The sequence below is a fragment of the Gossypium raimondii genome, chromosome 8, assembly GCF_025698545.1.
Source record: "Gossypium raimondii isolate GPD5lz chromosome 8, ASM2569854v1, whole genome shotgun sequence".
In the NCBI taxonomy this organism is placed as follows: Eukaryota; Viridiplantae; Streptophyta; class Magnoliopsida; order Malvales; family Malvaceae; genus Gossypium; species Gossypium raimondii.
In genome coordinates this window covers 54,180,770-54,190,305 of record NC_068572.1, presented here as the reverse complement: position 1 = coordinate 54,190,305, position 9,536 = coordinate 54,180,770, and positions in this window count along the sequence as shown.

Below are 9,536 nucleotides of genomic sequence, written 5' to 3'. Positions count from 1 at the left end.
CTTTCGTTTATGGTAGCCCAGACAAGCAGAATTAGAAGAATATTTAGGAAAGGTTAAAATATTCTATCATATATGGAATAATCCATTGGCTTGCTATTGGGGATTTCAATGCCTTGCTTTTTTCTAGTGATAAAAAAGGGAGTCAGACGAGTGGAAGATGATGCCCGTTATTTGGGAATTTTATGGAGTGTGTTGAGCTTCAAAACTTGGGTTTCAAGAGCCCTTCTTTTACTTGGCATAAACGAGGGGTCTTTGAACGCCTTGATAGGGCTATTGGTAATGATACGTGTGTAAGGTTCTGATGCGGTTGTTGAAAGCACCAAAAATATCCCATCCCTAATAAATAATGAAAAAAATAGTAAAAGGGAAGTAAGGTCGAATCCTTAGAGACTAGATTTGCACAATATCTTGTTCTGTGAAATCCCGGCAGAATCTTGCCCAAGCAAACCTGCGTGCCTGAAAAAATAAAAATAACAGAATTAAAGGTTTGGATCTGGAAATGAAAAATAAAATAAAAATAGAATTAAGAATATTGAATCGAAAATTTTAGAAATTAAAAATAAACTTGAGAGAAAGGAAATTCTTATGGGAGATTCCAGCCTCCAGTTGTCTCATTTTGCCTTGGGTTCAATCCTCGACTTTTAGATGATCCTTCCCAAACCGAATAAGGCAGTTATAGTGGAAGAGGAACCCTACGACCACCAACTCTAAGGATTTAGTCTGACGATTTAGTGGAACCTGACTCTAGCCAACAATCGCTTCTGTGGGATCGTCTTATGCTAGATCAACGCTTCTCAATGGCGAATCCCACGGCATTTTGTCTCTTGGGCTCGCCAACCTCTGACGCAGTAAGCTAACGAACCGACTGTGCAACCATCCCAAAACATACAAAGTGGCCACCTTTGCATATGTTGAAAAGCTTACTTCTTAAGGGACATGAACGGAAGTGTCAGCCCCGTAGTGCGGAGAAACGATGAATACTCAGAGAGAAGGCTAAGTACAGACTCTAAGCCTCAAGAACCCTTTTTGGGGAATATCGACAACCTTCGGCTAGATGGGTTTAGTGGCTCATGGTTGTGGTGGAAAAGAAAATAAATATAATAAAAATGGAGATTTTATTGAAAGGAAATATGAGAAGAACAAAAGCCTAGACTTTTGAGGAGAGAGTGTTTACAGAAAAAGATGGTTCTCTTTTGAGTAACTTCACCCCCTATTTATAGTGCCAGGGGAGATAGTCTAATCCTACTTAAATTTCTAAAAGATAAATACATTTAATTGAAGATAAATAAAGATAAATAAAATAAAATCCTAAAATAAAATAATCCTTAATAATTATCTTAATATTAATTATCTTAATATAATTAAAATAGAGTCTGATAGAATAAAATCTCTTCTTTTTGCATTTCAACCCTTGTTTCCTCCATGCTTGCACTTTTGGCACCAACTTTTCCTTGTGTTGCACATTGGCCTATTTTATCTCTAAATTCACGCTTTTGGCCCTTAATTTTGCTTTTGCCTCAAATTTAGTCCCTATGAGATAAAATATCATAAATAGCTCAAATTAGCAGGATCATACTCAGAATAAATACATAATTAATACATAAAAATACGTTATTCTAGAGTGTTATCAGGTTTTATCCTAATAGTACAATAATTCATATTCTAAGGCTGGAATCAGATCATAGGCCTTTCTTCCTTATTATTAACTAGAATGTTGTCTTTGCTAGGCGACGTCCCTTTAGATTTTTGGCAGGTTGGGTTAAACATTCGAGTTTTGCTGAGTTTGCAAAAGATAACTGGAAAATTAATAGGAGTATGACCGAGTCCCTGGATCATTTCACTGCTAATGTTAAATATTTGAACAAGTCTCTTTATTGTCATAGTAGTGCACGAAAAAAACACTTAGTACGGGAACTGTCTGGTATCCAAAGGGTTCTGGAGATTTTAGGTGTTGATAATTTGGCTCAAAGGGAAATAAAGGTGCAAGAAGAGTTAGAAGAGGTTCTCCACGGTGAAGAATTACTATGGGAACTGAAATCTAGATATGATTGGTTGTCTTTGGGAGGTCGTAATATTAGGTTATTCCATAGGTACACACTATAGTGAAGGAAATCTAATCGTATCTCTGCCCTTAAAAATGGGGAAAGGGAATAGATTTTTAAAGCTGATTAACAATAGGAGTCAATAAGATTCTTTCAGAGTTTGTATGGAGAGCAACTTGATAAAATTATGGACTTACAGGCCAATATGTTTCCAAGACTTGACCATAAGGATGTTCTTTTCCTTAATAAGGAGGTCAAGGTGGACGAAATTAATTCTGCTTTTTTTTATATGGCCCTGTTGAAGGCACCAAGTAGTGGTGGCTGTCATGCCTTTTTTCAGAGTCAGTGAGATGTGGTTAGTGATGTAGTATGTGACTGGGTTCAGAAGGGTTTTTCACGCCATAATATTGATCCAAAGTTAAATAGCACACTGTTGGTCATTATACCCAAGACTTCTAATCCAAAGAGTCTTGTCTATTTTCGTCCAATTAGCTTGTGCACTATCCTCTATAAATTGGTTATGAAGGTTATAACGAATCGATTGAGAGTTATTTTTCCAAAAATTATTGCTCCAGAGTAGGCGAGGATCATTGTCGGAAGAAACATTACTAATAATGTTATTATTACCCAAGAAGTGATGAATTATATGAAGAGTAAACAAAAGAACAAGAAATGGATAACTATAAAAATTGAACTCAAGAAGGCTTAAGACAGAATTAGTTGGGAGTTTATTGAAGTCTTGTAGAAAGCAGCATGTATTCCTAAAATTTTATGTAAGGTTATTATGTTTGCTATTATGAGTTCGTTTATGAAGGTTTTGTAGAATGGGATCCCAACACAAAAATTTAGTCTGAGACGAGGCATCCATTAAGGGTGTCCTTTATCTCCATAATTTTTTGTTCTTTGTATGGAATGGCTTGGTCATAGTATCCGTTCAACAATTAATTATTTAATTTGATACCCCATCAAATTATCTAGGTCAGGTCCAGCCTTATCTTTTTTTCTTTTTGTAGGTGACTTGGTTATTTTTGGACAGGCGGATGTTGAATAGGCCAGGAGAATAAAAAAAACATCTTGGAGCAGTTTTGTACTTCTTCTAGGCATAAAATCAATGGGAGGAAGACAAATGTTTTCTTTTCAAGTGAGGTTGAGGAGCTAAGAGATTCTATTAGCAACGTCTTTAGATTTCAAAGAGTGACAAATCTTGGAACTTACCTTGGTGTGCCACTTTTCCATGAGAGGGTAACAAACAGTTCTTTAAAGTTTGTGGTTGATAAGGTCCAAGCCAAGTTGCAACGTTGAAACGTTAAACAATTATCGGTGACCGGAAGAGTTACACTTGCTCAGTCAATCTTGCTTTCAATCCCTAACTACTTTATGCAATCTAGGATGATTCTACAAGGGATTTGTACAGAAATTAAATGCATGGTAAGGAAATTTATTTGGAGGAAGTCGGCTGAGGGGAAGAAGTTAGCGTTGGTGAGTTGGAAATCAATTTTGTCAACCCCTATCTTGTGGTGGTCTTGGGTTAAGGCAAATAAGGGCTCATAATACCTCTTTTTTTGCTCAAATTGGATTTTAATTTGGCAACTAATTCTTCTACTCTATGGGTATAAGTTCTAAGGACTAAATATGGGTTAAAAGAAGATGTTCCAAATTCTATTGATAGTGGTAGGTATTCCTTTATTTGGAACTCTAGCATTTACTATGCGAAAATATTTTTTAGTCTGTAGGAGATAGAAATAAGATTAAATGTTGGAGTGATAAATGGACTCCGGGTGTTGGAACTTTGGTCAATCAGATCCCTTCCCATGATAACCTTGATTTGGAGTTCACTCTTAAGAACCTGGGAAACGCTGGTAGCTATTAATCGTATTATTAGTATACTTCCTCCGCAATCCCTAGCAGGACTTAATAAAATTGTATGGATGGGTACCTCAACAGGATCCTTTTCTATTTTAAGAGTGCTTACCAAAAAGTAAATGAGCGGTCATGGGACCAAAATGAAGTTTCTTGGAGTATCTCGTGAAAGTACAAAGGGCAAAAAAGAGTTAGGTTCTTCATTTGGCCTGTTTTGAAACAAAGGCTTCTCACAAACATGGAACGTATAAAACGTGGGATCGGGATAGATAATTTGTGTGCAATTTTTGGGCATGACTCAAAAGACATTATTCATGCCATTAGAGATTGACCTGGGGCAAAGGAGGTTTGGAATTAGGTAATTCCGACGGATAAGAGGAGTTGGTTTTTTTTCTAGAAGTTTAAAGGAATGGCTTAAAGTCTATTATAGAACCATCATAGAATGGTTGTGAGTGAAGTGGAGTGGAGTAGTCTTTTCAACCTAATTGCGTGGCATATCTAGAAAAAAAAACCTCTTTATCTTTCAGGAGATACAATGGAACGTTTACGAGATCATCAAAATACCGTATAGTTGGACAAAGCGATATGGTTCTTATCACAAAAAAGGTTCCACATAGTGGCAACAAGTTAAAAGCAACCCTTTGGTCGAATAATTAGGTTCAGTTAAATTCTGATGGTTCTATTAAGGTAGAATCTGGTATAGCTGTTTCAGGTGGTGTCTTGCGTGATCGAGAAGGTAAGTGGATCTTTGGGTATAATAAATGTGTAACACCCTCACCCGACCCAATCACCAGATCCCGATGCGGACGTCATAACAGAATCGGGTGATTGTTCATAATAGGATCTCACTATTTTAAAGTCAAATTGTACTACTTGTTTATGAATTAAACTTACATCAGAGACAAAAATTTCTAAATAAAGTTCATTATCACTACTCCACTCTATGGGAACTACGTAATTATAATGTATTCGCCCTCTTGGTGAAAATTTTAAAGGTGCTCAATTCCTATGTGCATGAGTCTACTCAAATGAATCCTCGACTCCACATGACCTAGCTTAGTCCCTCCTTAATTCCTTATCCCACGAGTCTTGCAATCACATTTCAACCTTGTAAGTTCAAATGAACTTAATGAGTTTCTTCAATACATAAAACATACCCCACATTGTCGAGGATTCAGATAAATAAAAATATTAATATTAATAACATAACAAACACCCTGTTCATTGGGAACATTTATCTTAAGCTGTTGTAGTAGAATTTTTCCAATTCTCGATCCTATCCCCTAGTGGATATATCGTTGAGTGATTTCCTTCCGGCCATTCTATTAACCTTCATTCTACATTGGCAGTTCTTTTGAATGTCTCACCAACTTTGCGGACTCTATCCTTTCTTTTACTCATTTTCTTTCTTCCATTCATCCTCAAAGAAGATTTTTTTTCCCACCATCATGCCATTATAAAATAGTGATTAAGTCATCCCTCATAAAGACAGATGAGCCGTGATCACGTTTACTTTTCATTAACCATATAATGTTAATGAGAGGATATCATTTACCCATATTTTGGGCTATGATTTCAATTGTTGTAAATAATTCTACATACTACAAAATTTGCATACCAAACACACTAACTTTCAGTTCCTTATCTATTTGAACCCAGACTTTTACTTACATCAAAGTGTACAAGTCTCGCATACACAATCCCCCATCAACTCAGGATTTAGGTTTGTCACACTATAAATGTCACAAGTGAATAAATCCATAAATGGATCCAGAATCTATTTTGTTTGGGTCGTATCTAATGTACTATTAGTCCAATGAGTCACATCTATGTCTCTATCTTTTGGGAGCCATCCACTCTTTTGTCCAATACAAGGCAACTCATCAATTGGACTTGATAGACAATATATTAGTCTTTCAATCAGTTTTCTCATTTCTAATTAGACTAAGGACATCTTTAGGTTCGTTTGCTAATACAAGTTCTCTTTCTATACTACAATCCAACCACATAATACCGCTTAATATCGTTTAAATAATAGACAACCAATGAGCAAAATTTGCTTCTATTTTGCTTTGTATGCAAAAATCATTTAAAGACAATAATCAAGAGTCTATTGAGTCTTCCACTAAACAAGTTTCTATCATCAAGAGTTTCATACATTTGCCTTTTGTAGCTAGGTATTTTTTCCACTCTTTACAATTTACCTTGACGTGTTCTTTCTTACTACAAAAGAGACATGTTGACTTAGATAAGTCTTTTGGGTTTTTGGTCATCTTCATTTCCACTTGTGGAGGCCCAGAGTCCTTAATCTTGCCTTTTTTAGCATGTTTTTCCTTTACTTTTGAGGAAGAAGCGAAGACTATATTCGCTTATGCTCTTTAGACCGGCTCATCGCCATTCAACATCAACTCATAAGGTTGTAACTCTTTCATGAGTTGTTTAAGGGCTAGGTTTTTGTTGCCAATGTTATATACGTCTTGAAAACCAGCAAAATCCTTAGCCAAGCTTTTGAACACCATATTTATTTGGGTACTTTGGTCCAAATTGGCCTTATTATCCGTGGCCTTAGTAAAGTAACCCATAAGAGTGATCATATGGTATTTGACTGAAGTGTTAGGCTTTTTTTGGGCATTCACTAAGCTAGTTATAGCAGCCTATCAAGCCAAGACAATTTGGCCTCCGAACATGTCTTTTAGCTTATCTAGAATTGCTTTTGCAGTCTTACAACTCTCCAGTTGCTTATACAAAATGTTGGTCACGCTTGTCAGTATATAGCAACAAGCTATCTCATCAAACTCTTCCAACATTTTCTAGCCTCAACTTGAGTTACCGGATGGCACTTAGCATCAAGAATTGTTTTAAGTTTCTCACAGCCCAGGACAATTATCAGGTTTCTTTTCCATTCCTTATAGTTGTTTTCGTTCAGTTTATTTTCAGTGAGTATGTTCAATAAGAGAGTTAATGTCATTTTTTAATTGAAAATAAAAACATACATATATTAATATCTTTGTATTAAGCAAATGTTTGAAAATGTTTTGCAATATTATAATATGAATTCAAATGAGGCATGCGTCTTACATTAAATCTTGAAAACATTTGTAAGTCGTTGCAACAATAATTCCCACACCTATTGAATCAAGTCATTGTGAGGTGATCATAATAAACTAGTAAGAACATGGATTTAATCTGATTAGCACATGAACCTAATTCCTTAGGCATTCACACATACTAATAATCTTGTAACGTTTGGCCATCATTCTAACTTAAGTAAAGCTTCGTAGGGAGTTACTTAACTAAAAGATCTTGAGTGTATAACCATCAACTGAAAACATATTGCATCATGCACCAAAAATGAGTCATCGTGAGGCAATCTCATCGAGTAGCATGCTTTGACTAGTTCTCTTCTTTTGAAGATAGAATTTCTTAACCTATCACATGATAATGCGTACTACAAGGGTCAGTCCAATTATCATTTGATCACAAGAGAATTCTTCTTATTTTCAAAAAATCTCCTAAGTGAAATCCACATAACAATCCTACCACGGGGTAGTGTACTTCTTATGCCATCACAATAGACCATTGATAAAGGCTATAGGGTTTGTTTAGGGACCTTCTCCCACTCAATATTTAAAAAGAACATGCAAGGTTTTTTTTATAATTTTCGGTTTGGATAATGTATGGTCAATATATGCATAACAAGTACATGTGACATTCTTTCCTAAACTATATGATATGTTTATCTCATATATGCATGACATGCTATGAAAATTTTATAATACTCACATTCAATTATTCACAAGAGTTGATTAAACAACTTGTTCTTTAAGGGAAAAACCAAAGAAGTGAATGTGAACCATGCATCAGGTAGGTTCCTAGGAAAGGGAGGTGAGTCCTATTTAACGACTTAAAAACCAAGTGTTTCCTTTCTAGACCCAATTCTAGACATTCACTTTCTCATTACCACACTTCTCATAGTAATCAAATAACCTAAAGAAGTGAATAAAACAATACAACACATGTATTGACTCGTTACCACACTTTTTATCTTTAATAGAACAACTGTGGATCATCTCATGCATATATATCACAATTATATCATAAAAACTATTAAACAGATATATAAAGAGATGGTTAATAAAATAAAATTTCCAACCAAAGTTTTCATGGTTCTATTTCTAGAAAATAAATGAAAAACAAAAAAAATTACATAGTTTGTCGCCACAAGGCATTCCTTGTGTCTTCGACCGCCATCACTCCATCTTCTCCTTGTCATAGACTCATTTTTGGAAAAATTACATTAATTTCCTATGTCTGTTTCCAGCTAACAAGAATTCTATAAATAAAAAATAATCATACATGGAGATGATATTTTACGATTTCCTAAGAACCACAACTTTGGAAAAAAAATAATTATTATATAACAAATATATAATACTATATTCATTCACATACATTCCCCTAAACATGCAAATGATTACAAGAATGTCACATCTTATCAAATATTAATCAAACAAGATAAAGAAGGAGATTCTATCTTGGTTTACACCATAAACATAGCACAATCTGGCGCTTTGATACTGATTGTTGGAAAAAAATCCGGTTTGAAAATGGTTTTCTTACACAACAAAAAATTATAATTTTAAAAATTGACCCGATTTGTGATATTTATAACAATAAACCTTAATCGAATTCGTACCTATGTTTTTGGCTTAGCGGACGTTCATTTTTCCCAGCCTTCAACCAAACAATCTTCTCTGCTATTCTCGTACCACGAGTTACTTTGAGTGTAGACTCAAACCAATTGAATCGAAACACAGAACTAGAAAAAGTTTTATCTCCTTTTGGGGTGAATCTATGTTATTTTAAGCAGTTGATATTGATGGTTTGTGAAAGATGATCATAATTAAAGAATTTGACTTTTAGCAAGTTGAGTCCGTAATATCGACTCTTATAAGTCTTTCTAAATAGATTCCTTGTGATTGATGTTCCAGAAATTGGTGTATGAATACTTGAATGGCTATTGAAAATAGTTTTGTTATAATGATATGATATCTTAGTGAGTCTAGTATGTAATGAACTGTACGTATGGGTGTATATGATTCTGTGAAGCAACTACGTATGCGTGCCTGAGATTTATGTTATGATATGTGGTCATGTTAAAGTGTGCGAAGTGTGTATTGAGTATGATTTGGTAAAGAAAATGAGTTTAGTCTATTTTTAAATGGGTACTTACGTTAGACATATGAGGTGTGAGTAATAAGGTTGGGGAAATAGGGTGTAATTGAGTGTTGATAGGGTATGTGATTTGAGTTTTGACACCGCGATGGTATTTAATGAAGTTCATCGAGACAGTAAACACGAATTATAATATGATAATTTTGAAGAAATTCTATGGCCATGACACATTCTGGAAAGAGTGGATAAGTCGTATTTATCGACTGGGTTCTCTGTGTGTCCCAGGGCGATGATGGACAAACCTCACATGATGTGAGTTTAAGGAAATCAATATCGCAAACACAACAGTTCTTAGAGTGCCTAAGTGGCATTCTGTTAGCCTTTGTGGTGAAATCTGATTTAGCCTTTATGACGTTTTGATATGCCTTTTGGTGCATTCTGTTAACCTTTGTGGCATAT